Here is a 21,231-nt window from a genome sequence, read left to right as displayed (position 1 = left end):
CAAAGCACTTAAAAAAAAAAAGGAACAGATGCTAAATGTCAATGACTGTGGTCAGGTGAACAACTCAGAACTGTGTAGTACAGTTTTCCTAAATCCACCTTCCAAATGAGTCCAGGGAATGACCTGCTTTTATCTTGAAACCTATTTTATTTTATTGCTATCTGCATATGTCTAGTTTCACCTATCTTTCTTGTCAGCTCAGAAAGGCTGAACTATCACTACAACTACTGGACTGGGTCTATCCATAGCTATGTGGTTCAGGTGACAAGAAAACAAACAACCGAGATGAGCAAGAACAGCAGAGCAGGATAATCTATAGGTGAGGGAAACTAACTAACTAACTAAATAAATAAATAAATCTATTTAAATCCTCTCACAAGGGGACTCAGACTGTATTACACAGCGCAAGGAGTTGCTAAAAATTGCAGCAGGTGGCCATAGAGGTTTATATAGAAAATTCCTCTCTGACAGTTGAAGAAAAGCAGAATGGGTGTTTGTCTGTCTTTGTGACTTTAGAATAAGCATCTCTTGAAACAGGCACAGACTATAAGTATATTAGTCAGGATTCTTAGTTGTAAGTTAAAAACCAACAGTAAATTGTTTAAGCTGCAAAATAATGTTCTTTTACATAGGTCAGGAAATGTGACCTGTCACTTATTTCTTGTAGAACCTGCAAGTTAAAAATAGTTTTAAAGTATGAAAATGGTTGGGCTTTTTTCTATCCTATCCTATCCTATTCTTTATTACTACTAGGGTTATTGCTAGTGCTTGGTGCCTGCACATTGGCTCTTCCCAACAGCCATTTTTTCCCTTTTGTCTTTTTTGATAGAGACAGAGAAACAGAGGGGGAGAGAAAGAGAGGAAGAGAAAGAGAGACAACTGCAGCGCAGCACTACTCCACCACTTGTAAAGTTTCCCCCACTGCAGCTGGGGAACAGTGACATGGGCCTGGATCCTTGGGCATATTATCATGTGTGTTCTACCAAGTGCACCATTGCCCGGGCCCTGGACAAAAGTTTTTAAATAATATTTTATGGCTCATTAATTAGGTGAAACTTGAATTTCAGTACCAATAAATAAAATGTTGTTGTAGCACAGTTACAATAACTTGCTTACATATTGTCTGTGACTGTTGTCAGCTACAATGTCAGAATTAAATAGTTGTGACAAAGACTATATCGTCCACAGAGCCTGAAATATTCACTAATGAATGTTCACTTACTCAGCTCAGGCTTCCAGGACAAGATTCCATAGACTGAATGATTTAAACAAGAGAAATTTGTTTTTTAAAAATTCTGGAGACTAGATGTCTTAACTCAAGGTGGGCTTTTGGGTTGTAAATGGCTGCCTCTTGCTGTGTCTTCACACAACAAAGAGAGGGATTTAGCAAGCTCTCATCTACAAGGATGCTAATCCAGGCCTCCCTCATGACCTAATGACTGGGCTGGAGAGACAGCATAATGGTTATGCAAAACACTTTCAAACTTGAGACTCCAAAATCCCAGGTTTAATTCCTAGCACCACCTTAAATCAGACTGAGCAGTACCTGCTCTCTCTCTCTTTCCCATAAAAATAAAAATAAACAATATATATGATTAATTATCTATGAGAGCCCTATTTCTGAATATCCCACTGGGGAGCAGGGTTTTAATGTATTAATTGGGGTGGGTGGTGGTGGTGGTGGTTTCACATTTATATCTACAGTGAGTAATTATCTCTTTACAGAAAAGTTTGCCAATCCCTACCTGAGAGGATATTAGGACACACACAGATTACTCAACAGGGCAGAGAATCATACTGCATGCTATATTGGAGGTAACACAGGAAGTTCACAGACTCATACCATGAACAGTCTCAAGGAGATTCCACTTCCACCATTCAAAGGTACATTCAAACGGTATCATTTGTTTTCCATCTACACCATGCCTCGGCCTCGCGTGAGCTTAATGTGCAGCTTGGCAATACGAGAATCCGGCATGAAGCCCAGCCAGTCTATCTTGGCGTTACTCTTGATCGCACTCTGTCATTTCACGAGCATCTAATAAAAACTGCAGCAAAGGTGGGCGCGAGGAATCACATCATTGCAAGACTGGCCAGCTCCTCATGGGGCGCGAGCGCTTCCACACTGCGATCATCCTCTCTGGCATTATGCTATTCCACTGCAGAATACTGTGCCCCAGTATGGTTCCGCAGTCCCCATGTCCACTTGGTCGATTCCAAATTATATGCCTCCATGAGGATAATTTCTGGAACCATCCGTTCCCCCCCACCCCGGTTCCATGGCTGCCAGTTCTTAGCAACATTGCCCCGCCAGATATTCGTCGGGATGCGGCATCATCTAAGTTCATTTCCCACGTCTATGCTCGACCGGACCTGCCAATATACGCGGATATCTTCGCCCACCCTGTCCAACGCTTGACGTCTCGTCACCCAATCTGGTCCCCTACGCCTACACTGACCTTCTCTGTTCCAGTCTCTTGGAAACAGAGTTGGCAGTCAGCTGAGGTCAAGAACAAACACCTCATCACAGACCCCTGCAAGCGTCAACCCGGCTTTGACCTAGCACGTTATGATTGGGCCCTCCTCAATCGCTATCGAACAGGCCATGGCCGGTGCGCTGCTATGTTCCATCGCTGGGGAGCCAGAGACGACCCGAACTGCCCCTGCGGCTACAGACAGACTATGACCCACATAGTCAACGACTGCCACCTCTCCAGATTCAAAGGAGGTCTCTCAACCTGACGCTGTTGACTGGCTACGGAAGAAGGGCAAACGCTAGAAGAAGAAGAAGGTACTGCTAATACTCTTAATATCAAACACTGGAGAGGACTACTAGGAGTCTTAGCACTGTTGTTCTTTGTACGCCGCCAGAATAGAGTCAGTCAGTACTTGCATATAAACTTTTGTTTAAAAGTCTCCTGCATCTGATTGGGATTATATCTGGTAGATCTTATTGGTAGATTCCAGATCACATGTCTGCTACTCATAACAGCAAAGGAGAGTGGAAAATGAGTGTCTGTTTGCTTCAGTGATGATGTATGGATGCCTTAATGTGGGGAACTCCCTCACTATCTAAAGGCATTATCTAATATCAAGTCACAGTGTTTAAGTGACTTGTTTCTGCACTGTTTCTCTATTAACTATTTTGATAACTCTTTACATCAACTGATAAATTTAATCAGTTGAGATTGATTGAGAGCAACTGAGATTGATAAATTGATCAACTGAGGTTTAGTAACCTTGATGTCAATTGAGAATTGATAGTTCTTGAATAAAACCTATTTTCTCTGGAAAGTGTCCAAATACACATGGGATGCCTATGTAGCTCCCTAATGTTTGTTTGACAAAACATTCTAGATGAAGAAATCTTAAACTTGATGAAATACAAAATGAGCAAGGGTAGGGCTCAGAAATTAGGAAAACGTCTGCAGTAGTATGATATGATTTTGTCTCCGGCTCTTTTTTTTTTTTTTTTTTGCTACATTTCCTACATCAGAGATAACCTGCAATTAGTCTTTTAGACGTGGGAATTTAGAATTGGCTTATTTTTCTCTGGGGCCAGAATTTACTCTAATTCTTTGGAATTCAACTAGGAATTTTGGAATAACTAGGAAAAAAAAGAAAAAAGAAAAAGAGGTGATGTGTATTCAACCTGGTGTGCAACCATCTGGCCTCCTCCAAAAGAAAAGATTTCACATTCCCTTTAGTCTCTTTAAAATTCCATGTCAACACAACTTCTACTTTCAATCAAGATGATAGAGAGAACAAATTATTTTTCTAGCTAGAGCAACGGAGTATCCCCTCAATAAAACTCTAAGCACCCACACACACAAAAGAAAGAAAGAGAGAAAGACAGACAGACAGAGAGAGGGGGGGCATATATGGAACACATAAATTAATAAGTTTGAAAATATTGATCATCAAACATTGAAAAATAGAAAATATGTCCTATCACTTACCCACCTATTGTCTAGAGCGAGATATAGGTAACAAAGTAGGGAAGAAAAATCTAGGATGAAATAAACAGAGCATCTAAATAAAGGAGAGTAATCTGAACATCTTAGGCAGTCAAATAGTCTAGCATTTCAGGAAAGAAGGAGATGTAGAGACAGAGAACCTAGATATCTGCATAGTCACACCTGCAGGTGTCTCTCTCTCTCTCTCTCTCTCTCTCCCTCTTCCTCTCAATTTCTGGTTGTCTTTATCCAACAAGTAAATAAATGTAATTTAAAAAATTAAAAAAAAAATAATTTGGGGTTGAGGCCAGGTGGTGTCTCACGCAGTAGAGTGCACATATCACCATGCACAAGAACCCAGGTTCAAGCCTCCTGGTCCCAACTTACAGGTTCACCCTTTGTAAACCTTCTCTGGCTCTCTTATTTTTTCTCTCTCTCTCTCTTTCTCACTCATCTTCTATCAAAGAAAAAAAGAGGAAGAAAGAGAAGAAGAAGGAGGAAGAGAAGAAGGAGAGGAGGGGGAAAAAAGTGGCTACCAGGAGCAGTGGAGATGTGTGAGCACTATGCCTTTGGAGGCAGAGAGAGAGAGAGAGTGTGTTAATGGTGGTTTAAACAAAAACTAACAAACTAGGACCAGAAACATAGCTCAGTTGGTTTTCATGTCCATGACCTAGGCTTGAATCCACTCCCCACTATGCTGAGGGATGCTTCAGTGCGATGTTATCTTTTCTTCTCTCTTTCCACCACTCTTTTTCTTTTTCTTTTTTTTAAAAGTCTTTTTTTTTTTTAAAGAATTCTATTTATTATTTATTTATTCCCTTTTGTTGCCCTTGTTGTTTTATTGTTGTAGTTATTGTCATTGTTGGATAGGACAGAGAGAAATGGAGAGAGGAGGGGAAGACAGAGAGGAGGAGAGAAAGACAGACACCTGCAGACCTGCTTCACCACTTGAAGTGATTCCCCTGCAGGTGGGGAGCCTGGGGCTTGAACCGGGATCCTTACGCCGGTCCTTGCACTTTGCACCACGTGCGCTTAACCCGCTGCGCTACGGCCCGACTCCCTCTACCACTCTTTTTCTATCTGAAAAAAATGGTGTACTGAATCCCTAGTGATGTCATGCACACACACAAACCAATAATGTTTGTGAGGATTATAATATATGTATAGATAAGGGGTGGCTATATGAAAATATGCCATTATAAGATCCTTATGCCACATATGAAGTGATACACTATCACTGGAAAGCGGTTGTGAAGCAACCCCCTGCAGGTAGGAAGCCAGGGTCTTGAACTGGGATTCTTATACCAGTCCTTGCACTTTGCACCATGTGCGTTTAACACGCTGCGCTACCACCCAGCCCCGACATACTCATTTTTTTAAAATTTCAAATTAACTGACAGAAAGAAAAGCACTACCATCTGTGGAGCTTGCCTTGGTGTAGTCCACGGTGTTTGATTATGGTGTTGGGGCTCAAAGTTCTCACTACGAGGTGAGCGCTCACCTGGCCTCCTAAAGCCTACTGAGAAAGGACAAGAGGTCTGCTTAAGAACAATAAAATGTTCATGTCTGTTAATTCCATCTGTTTCCATTAAGAATTTTGCAATGAGATGTCAGAGAATCTTCAGGCCTATTGAGGGGACTTTTCTGAGGGGACCTCATAACTACTTTCCTGTGTGTTTACACAACTATATGCTGCACCTCTTAGATGAGTACACCTTAACTCTAGTTATGGAATTAAAAGGCTTTTCCTTTTAAGATAACTTGAGGCATAGGGAGAAAGGAAAGCAATTTGGTTGCTAGGAGGTGAAGTCATCTAGTTGCACAGTTCCCTGACCATGATGAAATCATTTGTATAAGGGTCATCTTGAGTACTGTCAGCTTTCAGTATTCCAGAAATTACCAGCTTTCCTGAGGCACTTAATGACTAGAATAGATTAATTGCTGGTAAAAGGTAGTAAGGGCCAAAAGCAAAGAAGTTCAAACTTGGAGGTCATCTTTCTCTGTGCCTCACCCTTCCTAATTTTGTAGGGATATATTTGCATAATTAAGGGGTGCCACAGTCCTCCCCTAGTAGATCTTCCTAGACTTCAGTTAGTTCCTTGGTTCCAAGGCTTCTCTCCTAGCAGAGAAGAAAGAGACTGCCCCACAATGCAATACATAAGTTTGTGGGTATTCAAAGGGTTCTCATGCTACGGTTTTCCATATGTTCTCCTTTACAGTAATTCTAATCCCCTCTCTCACACACATGCAGTGTGTGAGGGGATTCCTCTCAGGAGAATTACTCAGGATGTAGACCCTACTCCTGGCAACTTTCCCTGACAGGAAATTTGGCTTTAGCCTCCTCAGTCTGTTAGATGAGGCTGGGATACATTTTGCATTTTCAGGTTTCCAGAATTTGTGTTCCTCTTCCATGAGAGTGTAAAACTAAGAGTCAGCTGTATAGTAAGGGAGATGTATGAAAAAATGTATGAGCATTTTGCCTTATGACTGAAAACTACTGTGAAACTCTTGGAAAAGCCTAAAAGTGAATAGAAATAATAGTCTAGTAATACAATATCTCCTCAAAGGAAACATCTTGGAGGGCATTTACAAATAATGGTAAGATTACAATAAAGTGAAGAGACTTAACTCCCCCGCCCCTATTATTTGACAGTCACATCGACTAATTTAGTCCTTAGGACTTAGTCATCAGTCCCAGCAATCTTCTTTGTACAGAGAACTGAGAGTGGAAATAAACCATATAGATTAATCTTGAGTGAAATTCAAATTTGCTGTATCCCCCTCCAAAAAAATGTCTACTAAATTAGTTTGAATACAAATAAAAGCAGGGATGGAAGACAGTTCATTTGGTCATGCAAGAAGATCAGGGTTAGCACCTCCGGAACCATAGGGGAGCGACATGTAGAATAACAGTGGAAGCATTACGTAGAGTAGAGCAGAGCTGTAGTGTTTCTCTTTCTCTGTCTCTCTCTTCTTCTCATATCATAATCTATGTGAGATTAAACAGGAAAAAATAAGTCTGCCTGAAACAGTGGAATCACACATGCACGAGACTTCAGCAGGCAACAATCAAAGAAGAAATCAAAATTTAATTGAATTGATAAATGTGAAAAAAAATTTAACAGAAAGGGGACTATTATGAAGTTAGTTCTTTATATAATCATTATTCCTTGTTCTCCTATCCCCTCCCATTGAGAACTGTTAGTAATTATTTGATCTATACAGAATATGTATATATTGGCATGCACTTTAATATAAAAATATGGAAATACATATATGTAACCTATACAGCAGATATGTAAGTAGACAGATATCCAGATATGTTGTATGTCCTTTCTATTACTGTCAATTCCTTCACATATACAAAAAGAATATAATGCATGAGTGATGAATGATTAAGAATAATATGAACACTATTGAACCCATAATGGTCCTGAAACAGATGGCTTGTTTCACTGGGAAACTGAGAAGAATTTATTAACATGGTTATTTACAAAGCTGTAGGCGGGTTTAAGGAATCCAGTAAAGGTTAAAGCAATAATCAATGATTTACCTAGTTTTTGTGTAGTCTAAAGCACACTCAATTTCTAGAGACTTTAAAAGCAAACACTGATACAAACATAGATAAAAGCGAATTCAGAATGAGAAAGAAAACATACCAAACCACTGATTTATACTACAAATCCAATGTCACAAAATCTAGATAGGTGAAAATTATATCAATAACTCTGTCACATTTCTTTTCAAAAGTTTTCTGTATTTATTTACTTGTTTATTTATTGTGGAGTTGGTGCTTCACTTATGTGTGATTATGCTGTTCCTGTCTTGCATTTTCATTAAGGAGAGATAATAGCACCACAGCTTATCCCACTGACATAAGACCCTCTATGTGATACTCAGGCTTGAATGTAGGTCATGTTCATGGCAAGACACATACCCTACCAGGTGAAATCTCTCTGACCAAGACTTTTTTTAAAATTTACTTATTTATTTTCCCTTTTGTTGCCCTTGTTGTTTTTCACTGTTGTTGTAGCTATTATTGATGTCGTCATTGTTGGATAGGACAGAGAGAAATGGAGAGAGGAGGAGAAGACAGAGAGGGGGAGAGAAAGACAGACACCTGCAGACCTGCTTCACCGCCTGTGAAGCGACTCTCCTGCAGGTGGAGAGCCCAGGCCTTGAACTGGGATCCTTACTGCTGGTCCTTGCGTTTTGTGCCACATGTGCTTAACCCGCTGCACTACCGCCAGACTCCCTGACCAAGAATTTTCAGTATTACTATTATTATAAATGGCAAAGTCTTCTTGGTAGCTTCAAAGGCTCACATGCCTGATTCCAGTGCTCCCAGATGACTTCAGTTCTTTAATGCTTCAGATAGGAGACAGAGATACAGGGACTGAAGGAGAGATACCACAGCACTACTCTATTATTGATAGAGCATTCCCACCGCTGCTGTCCATAGTACTCATATGGTGCTAGAGATCAAATTGGGGTCCTCACATATAGCAAGGGGTGTGCCCTACTATTTCTCAGACCTCATCTGTTTAATATTTTTCCCTCAATGCTGCTTTTTATTTTTGCTATGTGTTCTTTGATCATTGTTTCACATGACACTGACATCATCCTTTATACAAGGAATAGAAAGATGATTTAATCTTTCCTCTAGTGTGAATTATCTTTTCTATTCATAAATTCCATTTCTATTCTTGCCCATGAGCTGCTCCTTATAAGAAAACAAGAGTATCCCGGGTCACAACTGGAAAAACAATCGTAGTATATATTCTACTGAGTATAACTGGGAAATGTCTCAACTGGTGGGCCCAGCTTCTGTGCTTGAGGTTTCCAGTTCAATCCCCAGCACTGTATGCACCAGAGCGGTACTCCAATTTCTTTCTCACACTTGCTGTCTTGTGTAAGACTTTCTCTTTCTTATACGTAATCAATAAAATAAAATGAATCTTTCAAACATGGGGGAAGGCTCTTCTGGCTTCTCGAGTACCTTGTCCTCAGGGTAGAGCAGCAATGGTAGACACTGCCCCACTCTCTGAAGGGAGGCTGGGTCAGCCTACTCTGTCACTTGAGGAAGACTGGTCTTGTAATGAGTGCAGCCTAGAATGTTTCTACCTGTGACCATGGACCATGAACTCAGACTAACAGGGATTCAGAGGTTACACAGGAACCTGTGCTAAATAGGAATATATATGGGACTTACGTCAGATTGATGTGGTAAACCATTAATGGTATTTATATACTTTCCTCGTGTATGGGAGCTACTCTCTACCTTAATCCAGCTTTCTAGCCCTATTCTCAGCTCTGACACCATCTTCCCAGACAATACTTTAAATCTACCTGCATGTTAGCTATCAGGCTCAGGCAAAAATTATTAAAGTCGTGGGCCCCATGGAACATACCTAAAATAGACTTCCTAGCTTCTTTTCACCCAAAGACCCCTAATTTCATCTGTTCTATTCCTACTTTTGGGTTCCTTTTTATTAAACAATTTGTCTTGGTTTATATCTTTTTTTTTTTTTTTGCCTCCAGGGTGATCACTGGGGCTCAGTGCCTGCACTACAAATCCGCTGCTCCTGGAGGCTATTTTTGCTATTTTCCCCCCTTTTGTTGCCTTTGTTGTTTATCATTGTTATTGTTATTATTGCAGTCACTGTTGTTGGAGAGGACAGAAAGAAAGAGAGAGGAGGGGAAGACAGAGGGGGAGAGAAAGATAGACACCTGCAGACCTGCTTCACCACTTGTGAATCAACTCCCCTGCAGGTGAGGAGCCGGGGACTTGAACCAGAATCCTTTGCCGGTCCTTGTGCCTTGCACCATGTGTGCTTAACCAGCTGCGCTACCACCTGACCTCCTTGATTTATATCTTACTGCCTTTTATCCACCAAGTTGCAGATGCTACTATGATATCATCCTGACTTCCCTAGGCAGATGACCTCAACAATGTGTCCCGAAGTCTCACCGCTCAGAGCCCTACCCCACTAGGAAAAGCTAGAAGTAGGCTGGGGGTATGGATTGATTTGCCAACATCCATGTCCTGCAGAGAAGCAATTACAGAAACCAGACCTTGTACCTTCTGCACCTTAAAAAGAATTTGGGTCTACACTCCCTGAGGGATAAAGAATAGGGAAGTTTCCAATGGAAGGGATGGGATATAGAACTCTAGTGGTGAGAACTGCATGGAATTGTACCACTGTTATCTTACAATCTTGTTAATAATTACTAACTCACTAAAATTTTTTTAATCAAAAAAATGGGGAAGGGGAGCTCACTTGGATGCACTACTTTGCATACATTCCACTAAGCATTGCAGAAGCACCATTTTTTTGAAGTAGAAAGGTCAAGGCAGTTTACAAAGCTAAGAAAACTCTTGGTCTATCTTCGAGCATAAGAATTTTTTTTCTGGGGGGGGGGGCAGTGGTGCACCTGGTTAGTCCCACATATTACCATGCACGATTGAGCCTCTGCTCCCTGCCTACAGGGGGTATGCTTCTCATACCCCTGGTGAAGCAGGTCTGCAGGTGTCTCTATTTGTCTCTCCCTTTCTACCTCCCTCCCCCAGTTTCTCTCTGTCCTTTCTATAAAAATAGAAAGAAGAATTTTTAAAAAAAAAAAAAGGAAAAAATGGACACCAGGAACAGTGGATTTATAGTGGTGGCACTAAGCCCCAGTAATAACCCTGATGGGGAAAAAAAAAAAGCTTTTTTTCGTTGCCTTGTGTCAAATACTTCAGTGGCTCCTTATTTCTTCAGGATAAAACTCTGCATGAAAAGTGATGCTCTTCATCTTTGTACTCCTTCTTTGCAGCCTGGCCTTACCTCCTCAGCATTGCTGCCTGTTTTGCACTAGTTCTATATCAGTAAAGCTCAGTCCCATCTTTTGCCTTTGTACACTATGTTCTCTCTACTTGGAATACCCTCTTCAGCTTGAGCATCTGGCAAACTCAGCACAAGTGGAAGAGGAAATGCTACTCCTTCTGCAGACTTGTTCTTGATTCCCCAGACACACCTCAGGTTTTCTTCCTTGTCACAATGTCCAGCTTCAAGACAACTGTTTGCAGGTGGATCGCCTCACAAATCTATAGCTTTCTTACTTTCTTTCTTTTTTTTCTTATTAGTGATTTCATATTGACTTACAATGTTATGGATAACAGAGGTATGATTCTACACCATTCCGACCCCCAGTTTTCTGTCCCCATTCCTTCCACTGGAAACTGCAACAGTTCTGCCAAGGTCCCAGATATGGGTGGAATATTATTTCTATAACTCTATGTTTATATATATTATATATGTACATTTTAATACAGTCCTGTCTTCCCTTCCTTCTTAAATATTTTGTTTATTTATTTATTATTGGGTAGTGACAGGATTTGAGAGGGAGGAGACAGAGAGAGAAAGAGGCAGAGAAAGACACCTGCAGCCCTGCTTCACCACTTGTGAAGCTTTCTCCCTGCAGGTGGGGACTAGAGCCTTGAACATGAGTCCGTGTGCACTTGTGATTAACCAACTGTGCCACTGCCTGGCCCCTCCTTCCTTTCCTTTCTAAGTCACGCACTTATTGCTACTCCTGAATGTCCTTCCTTTCCTCGTCATTCTCCGAGTCTTGGGTTCTTGATAGAATTGCAGTTCAGAGCCCTCTGGTCATCTTCCCTTAACATTGCTCTCCTTCTGGGAGCATGGACCAAAATTCTTTTGGAGGTGCAGAAGGTTGGAGTTCTGGCTTCTATAAGTGCTTCTCTGCTGGACATGGGTGTAGCAGGTCAATCCATAGCCCCAGCCTGTTTCTATCTTTCCCTAGTAGAATAGGGAAGTCTGTACCCTTCTAGAAATCACAAATTGAGACTCCTCATTGCTGTATCCCAGGGTCTGAAACATAGTAGACACTCGTGTGTTTTTAATGAATGAGCATTAAGCAAACATATATTTAGCACTATACTATAATGTTCTCTTTATGTTTTAATAGCAACCCTATGAAATATTATTATTACTACTATTTGTTGTTGTGGAAGTAGTAATAGCCATAACAGCAGAAGCAGCAGAAGTAATAGTATTTTTGGTGGTCGCTGGGTCTCCACTGCTCCAGATCTATTTTATCAGATAGAGACAGAGACAGAGGCAGAGAGAGAGAGAGAGAGATATCACAGAACTGAAGATTCCTTCAGAGCATTGAAAGGTGCCAAACTTGAACCTGGGCTGCATGCATGACAGAGTTCCTATGAAATAGTATTACTTTTACTTTATACATAAAGAAACTGAAGTTCAGTTAGTTTAAATAACTTGTCCATACTATTTTAATCCAGTTCTCATGCCTCAGATTTGTGTTGCTTACTACAGGTTGCTGTTCCTCTAGCAGATAAGCTATGCAGCTTCAGTAGCACTTAAACTAGCCCCCTATGCCATGGCTAAACCAATTTTCTTTTTCTGAAATAATGTACTGTCTTCATTCTCTGAGAGAACAAACTGCTACTGTGTTCCTGCCCCATCTACTCTCACTGCAACTGTTCTGTTTAAGGTAACAAGTGATCTCTTTGCTGCCAAATCTAACAGTCGCTTTTCTCATTTTATTTTATTTTATTTTATTTTATTTATTTTATTTTTTGGTTCTCAATAGTTTTCCACAAAGCTGACGGTTCCAATCATTCTGGAAATGATTTTCTCTCTCAGCTTTTGTAACAAACCGTTCTCACAGGCTTTTTTTTCCCCCCTTGTCTCCCAGGGCACTCTGTCTCAATTCCTTTTCCTTTCCTTACTCTTTCTTTCTTTCCTATCTAGAAACACTGGATTTCCTTAGAATGATATCTCTAGGGGCTGGGTAATGCCACACCTGTAGAGCGCACATATTACTATGAGCAAGGATCCAGGTTCAAGCCCCCAGTCTCTACCTGTAAGAGTAAGTCTTCATGAAAAGTGAAGCAGTGCTGCAAATATCTCTCTCCTTCTATCGGAAAAAGAAAAGATAAAGAAAAATAAAGGCTGCTGGGAGCAATATAGTCATAATGCAGGCACTGAACCCCAGTGCTAACCATAGTAGGAAAAAAAAAAAAGAAGTCTTGAACTAGCTTTATTTTTTTCTGCCCCACCTCTGACCCCAAGTGAACTCACCAAGTCCAGTGAAATTAAATAGGCTCTTGGGTTGTTTGACAATTTCATTTCTCCCCTTGATTTATCTGCTTGAGTGTTTCAATAGCTATGCCTTTAATTTTCATTTCTACCACTCAATCCCCTCCCACCCTCCACCCCAAAGGTGTTCCTCTCCCAGTGCCTTAATCTCTTTTGCTGTGTGACAAACTACTCAAATTTGAGTAGATTAGGAATGCAGTAAGGGAAACAGTGGGCAGGATTTACTTCTGCTCCAATTTATCTGAGTTTTTTTGCTGGAAAGATTCTAAGACTGAAGGTTACTAAGCACCAGGGCATAAGATTATTGGGACACATTGCTGCTCGTGTCTGAAGATTGATAGTAGCTTTTAACTGGACCCTCAGCTTGGTCTGGAACATCAACAGACACATGCTGTGGCCTAGGCTCTTTCACAGCAAGCCAGCATCCTCAATGTAGGCGAGCTTCCTATGTATAGGATTAGACAATGGCCCAGGAGAAATGCAGACGCTCCATGGTCATCTTTTTTTTTTTTTTTTTTTGGTTTAAAAATCCAGAAGTCCCAGGGCCATTCCCACTGTAACTCTATCAGTGAAAGGAGTCACAATCTGACTCGGCTTTAGTAATCTGCTCCAATTCAAGAGGAAGGGACATAGATCCTACTTCTGGATAAACAGATAGCACAGGTACAAGTTATCATTTCTTTTATCACTTTTATTTTGGACATGGGTACGGTAAACCTTGTGCACATACACGTGGGAAGCTGTATCTCCCAAATCTTATAGTACTGTATGCCAATGATAAATCAATACATTTTTTGAAAAAAAAAATGTACCTCCTAATTGGTCTCACTGCTTCCATTATTATTCATTTTTAAAAAATTTTTTTAATATTTATTTTATTTATTCCCTTTTGTTGCCCTTGTTGTTTTATTGTTGTAGTTATTATTGTTGTTGTCGTTGTTGGATAGGACAGAGAGAAATGGAGAGAGGAGGGGAAGACAGAGAGGAGGAGAGAAAGATAGACACCTGCAGACCTGCTTCACCGCCTGTGAAGCGACTCCCCTGCAGGTGGGGAGCCGGGGTTTGAACCGGGATCCTTATGCCGGTCCTTGTGCTTTGCGCCACCTGCGCTACAGCCCGACTCCCTATTAATCCTTTTAAATACTTCTTCCTTATATCATTCAAAGTGATCTTACCAGGGTGGGTAGATAGCACATTGGTAGCATATATGACTTTGATTTCTGAGGCCCCAGATGTGCTAGGTCCAATCCCCTGCACCCCTCTAATTTAGACCTAATCAGTGCCCTGGTTTCTTTCTCTCTATTTAAAATATATATACATATATATGTAAAACAATCATTTCAGGTAAATATAAAAATTATTTTTATACTTTTAAGTCACCAACGATTTTCCAATGAACACAGAATAAAATTCTAATTATATATATATATAATTTTTATTTCTAAAAGGGAAACACTGACAAAAACTATAGGATAAGAGGGGTACAACTCCACACAATTCCCACCACCAGAACTCCGTATCCCATCCCCTCCTCTGATAGCTTTCCTATTCTTTATCCTTCTGGGAGTATGGACCTAGGCTCATTATGGGGTGCAGAAGGTGGAAGGTCTGTCGTCTGTAATTGCTTCCCCGCTGAACATGGGCGTTAGCAGGTCGATCCATAACTTGGATCCAGCTGCATATCAGATGTCAGGCTCAGGAAAGTGAGAGAAAAAGAGAGAGAGAGAGAGAGAGAGAGAGAAAGAAAGAGAGGAACTAGTATAGTCATGGACTCTCTGTATAGTCATTAACTAAAATAGGCCTACTAACTATCTAAAAAACAGAACCCCCCCCCCCCAACTCTTCATCTGAACTTTTCCAGTCTTTAGGTTCATGATTTCAGCCACCAGGTTCCAGATGCTAACATGATGCCAGCTTGACTTCCCTGGGCAGATGACCCCACCAATGTGTCATGGAGCCCTGCTTCCCCAGAACCCTGCCCCACTAGGGAAAGAGAGAGACAGGCTGGGAGTATTTAAAATTCTAATTTTAAAGTGGATTTAATTTTTTACTCTTATGAGATAGGGGAGAGATACCAGGGCACTGTTCAGCTTAACATACAGCAGTGTCAGTGATTAAACTTAGGGCCACTGGCATACCACTCCTGTATGTACTCAAACACTAAGTTAACCCTGGCCCCCAAATCTTAATTGTTTGTCCCTCTATCTCCATCAAATACAGCTTTCCCCTTGATTTATAGAACAACACTAAATGCATGTGCCTTTTTCATGCATTTGCATTGCTGTTTCCATTGCCTAAAATATTCTTTTTTATTTTAATATTTTTATATTTATTTATTTTCCCATTTGTTGCCCTTGTTCTTTTTTATTGTTGTAGTTATTATTGTTGTTATTGATGTCATCGTTGTTGGATAGGACAGAGAAATGGAGAAAGGAGGGAAAGACAGAGAGGGGGAGAGAAAGACAAATACCTGCGACCTGCTTCACTGCCTGTGAAGTGACTCCCCTGCAGGTGGGGAGCCGGGGGCTCAAACCAGGGTCCTTATGCCGGTCCTTGTGCTTTGCACCACATGCGCTTAACCTGCTGTACTACCACCCGACTCCCATGTCTAAAATATTCTTCCTTGCTTTTTTTTTTTCCTTCCATATGGCTAGGTTTTGTTTTGTTTTGTTTTTCTCATTCATGACAACTTAGGTCTCGTGACTACACTTAAGGGAGGTCTCCATTCACTTCTCCTTGTTTGTTTCCTCAGGGCTCATGTACAATCTCCCATATTTATTAATTTGTATGCTTTTATATTCTGGGAACCCCAACTAATATAAGAAAGTTTCACTAACTATCCTCAGTACCCACACGTGTGCCTCACACATAGATACTGTGAAAATATTTGTTGAATATGATAGTCAGATGAGTCATTCACCTAAAAGTAATAAAGGCTTACTCAGCCACTAACTATGCGATTCTGGGCACCTCATGAGAAAAATAAAAAGAGAGATATTCTCACCTGAGATTGTTTTTAGTTAAGAAGGAAAAGTATGGGTAATGCCCATAATAAACCCTGCCCTATGAAAACCCAGGTCCACTTATCAACCTTTTTGAGATTCCAAACATCAGATTCAGGTACTAGACTGGATCTAGCATCTTGGATCACATTCTGTCTCTCCAGGAGCCATGCTTGTCAAAGTATGAAAGCATTGTATCACCTGCACTTTCTTGAAGGTGGTAACATCATTAAACCATGGCAGTTTCTGGAGCTCAAAGCAGACTGTTACAGTTTTCCTGGAATCTTTACTTTTCATCAGGTAGCCATTTGTAGACAAGTCTGAACATCTATTTTTAAGTCACCCTCTCTACAAATATCTTGCAACATTTGAAGATTCAGGCACACTGGTTTCCAAATACTTGGGATGCATGACAGACTGCATTATGCTTCTTGGTCCCTTATCTGAGAGCTATAGCATTTGCTCAAACCTAAAAGAATTTGCTCAAATCTAAAAGAATTTCAATGAAGTGATTTTTGAAAGTTTTTTTTTTTTGAGATTTTTGCCAGCTCTTTCAAGCTTAGTTAAAAAAAAAAACAACAAAAAAACACCTCATATGTTAAATTACCAGTGCTCCAAATTATCCATCTAAATTTCTCTTGACAAATCCATTAATACTGAAAGTTGGTTTACCATTTCATTTCCTTTATCAAAATGCTGTGTCCCCACCCTCACTCCACCCCTTAATTCACCAGATCTTTGACCAAGGAAATTACTTCCAGCTTCCCTTCCAAGACAAATTGCTTTTGTTGTTTTTACTGCTCCTTAAAAAGATTTTTCCTAGGGGATGGGTGGTGGCACACCTAGTTAAGTGCACGTATTGCCATGCACAAGGACCCAGGTTCAAGCCCCCTATCCCCACCTGCAGGGTGAAAACTTGAGGAGTCATGAAGCAGTGTGAAAGGTGTCTCTCTATCTCTCCCTCTTTATCTCTCCTCCCTCTCAATTTCACTCTGTTCTATCAAATCAAATAAAATTTCTTTAAAAAAAAAAATCCTGCCTGGGGGCCGGGCGGTAGCGCAGTGGGTTAAGTGCTCATGGCCCAAAGCGCAAGGACCCGCGTTAGCATCCGGGTTCGAACCCCTGGCTCCCCACTGCAGCGGGGGTCGCTTCACAGGCGGTGAAGTAGGTCTGCAGCTATCTTTCTCTCACCCTCTTTGTCTTCCCCTCCTTTCTCCATTTTTCTCAGTCCTATCTAACAACAATTTCAGCAACAACTACGATAAACAAGGGCAGCAAAAGGAAAAAAAAAAGCCTCCAGGAGCAGTGGATTGTAAGGCAGGCACCCAACCCCAGCAATAAGCTTGGAGGCAAAAAAAAAAAAAATTCCTGCCTTATGATAGTTTGCCCTGTCTCCTGGACATTTTATTCCCAGGCATGTTTAAATCCTTTACTACTTGATACTTTTACTGATAGCAAGGTGGAAGCTTATTTGTTTCTTCCATTTGAAACTCAGGAAGGCTTTTGTCAAGTGTGATGTAAACAAACAACAATAACAAAATCCAACACACCAACTGTATCTGTTTGGCAAAGATTCACTGCTGCAGTTTTGATTCTCCCCTACAGGTCTTTTCCTGTGGTTGACAGTTTTTTGGACTATTTCACTGGCTGCTTTAACTTGTTCCCTTACAGTATCTCATTCTCACTAATTTGGGGGCAATGAATGAGTCATTCATTGTGTAGAGAAAATCAGAGGCAACACTTGTTTCCCTCTACACTTTCACTGGGCCCTGGCCACCTCATATCCCTTATCTGTTGCAAAGAGCCAAGTAACTTCCCCTAATTTCTAGTTGTCTGTCTACAATAGTTATGAAATTTCTTGGACTGCAAAACATGGCTTCTATGTCTGACATCTTCTCAGCTACCTCCTTCCCCTTGGAGAATCTACATTTTTTAAAAATTAACTTTTTTAAAAAAGATTTTTTTTTTTTATTTAGAGAGAGAACACAAAATGGCATCACTCTTATGCATGTGAAGCCACTTTCTTAGCTGCAATATTCTGATAGCTTATGAACTGTTTATTGGTTAGGAGTAAAAGTCAGTGTTAATAAGTAATTTTTTATTGTATTTACTTTACTTTTAAAAGATTTTATTTATTTATTTATTAATGTGAAAGATAGGAGGAGAGAGAGAAAGAACCAGACATCACCTTGGTACATGTGCTGCCAGGGACTGAACTCAGGACCTCACGCTTGAGAGTCCGATGCCCTATCCACTGTGCCACCTCCTGTACCACTGTTTTTTAAAATATTTTATTTATTAATGAGAAAGACAGGAGGAGAGAGACAGAGAGATAGAGAGAGAACCAGAGAGAACCAGACATCACTCTGGTGCTGCCAGGGACTGAACTCAGAACCTCATACTTGAGAGTTCAATGCTTTATCCACTGTGCCACCTCCCAGACCACTTTATTATTTATTTTTAAATATATTTTGTTTATTTATTAATGGAAAAAGATAGGAAGGGAGATAGAATAAGTAATACTTTAACGGTTGCCTTAAGCTTTATTCAAACCAGTCAACTATCTTATTGCTAAGAAGAATGCCTCAAAGTCTCTTGAGATGAACATTTCTTGTACTGGTTCCTCACACACAAACCTTGAGAACAATTTGACATTAGTGGATTTTTATTGTTTTGAGTTCCATTGAAAAAAAGGCAAATATTTACTACATGTGATACTGTTGTTGTGTTGTCAATAGTCAACTGACTTTTCTTCTAAAAGATAAGGTCTTTTTGAGCACTTTATTTTCTCCTAAGTACTCTGAAAAGTGTTCTATTTTGCAATGCTCTTCATAATGTTCCATCTGTTATGATTTTCCAGTCGTGTGTGTGTGTATGTGTGTGTGTTTTACAAAAAAAAAAAAATCAGAGAATTCAGTAAGAAAAGGTAAAGGCTTTACTGCCAGTAAATTTTTGTTTCTTTTCTTTCTGGGAAAGAGCCAGTTTGAATCTAAAAATAGACCAGAGAAATGTCTACAGCTTGAGATTCATTCAACCCATTAATATTTGCTCAAGAATCATAAGGAGATTTGAAACCTCTGAACTAAAGTGATTCTCATGTTTATCACCTTTCAATTTCAGATCAAATGTAACTCCTGAGCAGCCTTCTGCTGAAACAAGCTCCATTATGTCAACTACTCCTTCACTATTATTTTTAATTTGAGTAGAAAAAAAAAGTGAATTTGGCAATTTGAGGCATTCTTTTTTATTTTTTAAAATTTTTTTATTTATAAAAAGGAAACACTGACAAAACCATAGGATAAGAGGAGTACACCTCCACACAATTCCCACCACCAGATCTCCGTATCCCATCCCCTCCCCCAATAGTTTCATTCTGAGTATCCCGTGTCAAACATCTGTCAGTTCATGCAATTTACTTACTTTACAATTACAGTTACTGTGGCCCAAACACCATATGTCCACTGGGATAAAAAAAAAATATATTGGGGTGATAAAGATTACTTAATCTCAGGGATTTTACAAAAATCAGTTTTATTGAAGTATAATTGATGTACAATAAAAATTAGCAAAATTTAACTGAAAAATCAATGAGCTTTCTTTTTTGTTGATGCTTATTTACTTACTTTGCATGCACACACACACACACACACACACACACACACTACAGTATTGGTGCTAGGCGATGATGCACATAGCAGAGCACACACATTACCATGAGTGAGGACCTAGGTTTAAGTATCCCCATCTGGTTCCCATCTGCAGGTGTAAAGCTTCACAAGCAGTGAAGCAGTGCTGCAGGCATCTCCCTTTCTCGATCCTCTTTCCCTCTATTTATATTTCTATCAGAAAAAAAAGAAAAAAACAAAACCCCACCAGGACCAGTGGAGCAGCAGCATAGGCACCAAGCCCCAGCAATAATCCTGCAGGAGGAGGGGGAGGGGAGGGGGAGGGGGAGGAAGTATCAGATTAACATAAGAGTCCTGGGAAATAGAAAATATAACAAAAGTGGAATTCACAAATATAGAAACCAGATAAGGAATGTGATTATGATAAAGGTCACATTTGGAAGCAGCAGAGAAATATTCACTTGATTAAAATGGTTTTGAGATAATTGGCTAGGAATTTGACATAAAAAGATAACTCTCTGAGTTTATTGTGTGCCAACTAAATCCAAATGAACTGAAACTTTGCCTATAAAATATGTAATAAAAGTACTAAAGGAATAGTCAAATGTTATGGATTCTAACTGAAATAAATATTAAGAAAAAAAGGGTTTAATTGAATTATTAGTACATGGCTGGCCTGACTTTGAATCTAAGCAAACTGGCTACAGTAGCAAAGAATTTAAATTATGCTGTGGGTAAAAAACATGAACTAATCATATGTAATCCTAGGAAAGAGAATATACTAATAGTAACATGAAGACTGACTACAAGAAGGCAATTGATTACCTGAAAATTGCAAAACTTTTTTTTAAATTTCTTTATTGGGGGATTAATGGTTTACAGTCAACAGTGAAATACAATAGCTTGTACACGGGTAACATTTCTCAGTTTTCCACGTAACAATACAACCCCCACTAGGTCCTCCTCTGCCATCCTGTTCCAGGACCTGAACCCTCCCCCACCCCCCACTCCCAACCCAGAGTCCAACTGGGCTTCTGCTTTGTATTTTCCCTTCTGTTCTTGTTTTTCAACTTCTGAGCTCATCCCTTATTCATCCTTCTCTTTCCGACTTATCTCATTTAACATGATTCCTTCAAGCTCCATCTAAGATGATGTGAAAAAGGTGAATTCATGATTTTTTCCCCTTTATTGGGGGATTAATGTTTTACAGTTGATAGAAAATACAACAGCTTGTACATGCATAACATTTCTCAGTTTTCCACATAACAATACAATCCCCTCTAGGTCCTCTGTCATCCTATTCCAGAACCTGTACTCCCCCACCCTCACCTACCCCAGAGTCTCACTTTGGTGAAATACACCAACTCCAATCCAGATTCTGCTTAGTGTTTTCTCTTCTGATCTTGTTTTTCAGCTTCTGCCTCTGAGTGAGATCATCCCATATTCATCCTTCTGTTTCTGACTTATTTCACTTAACATGATTTCTTCAAGCTCCATCCAAGAGGGGCTAAAAATGGTG

Source organism: Erinaceus europaeus, chromosome 18 (assembly GCF_950295315.1).
Source record: "Erinaceus europaeus chromosome 18, mEriEur2.1, whole genome shotgun sequence".
In the NCBI taxonomy this organism is placed as follows: domain Eukaryota; kingdom Metazoa; phylum Chordata; class Mammalia; order Eulipotyphla; family Erinaceidae; genus Erinaceus; species Erinaceus europaeus.
This window is presented reverse-complemented; position numbering follows the sequence as displayed.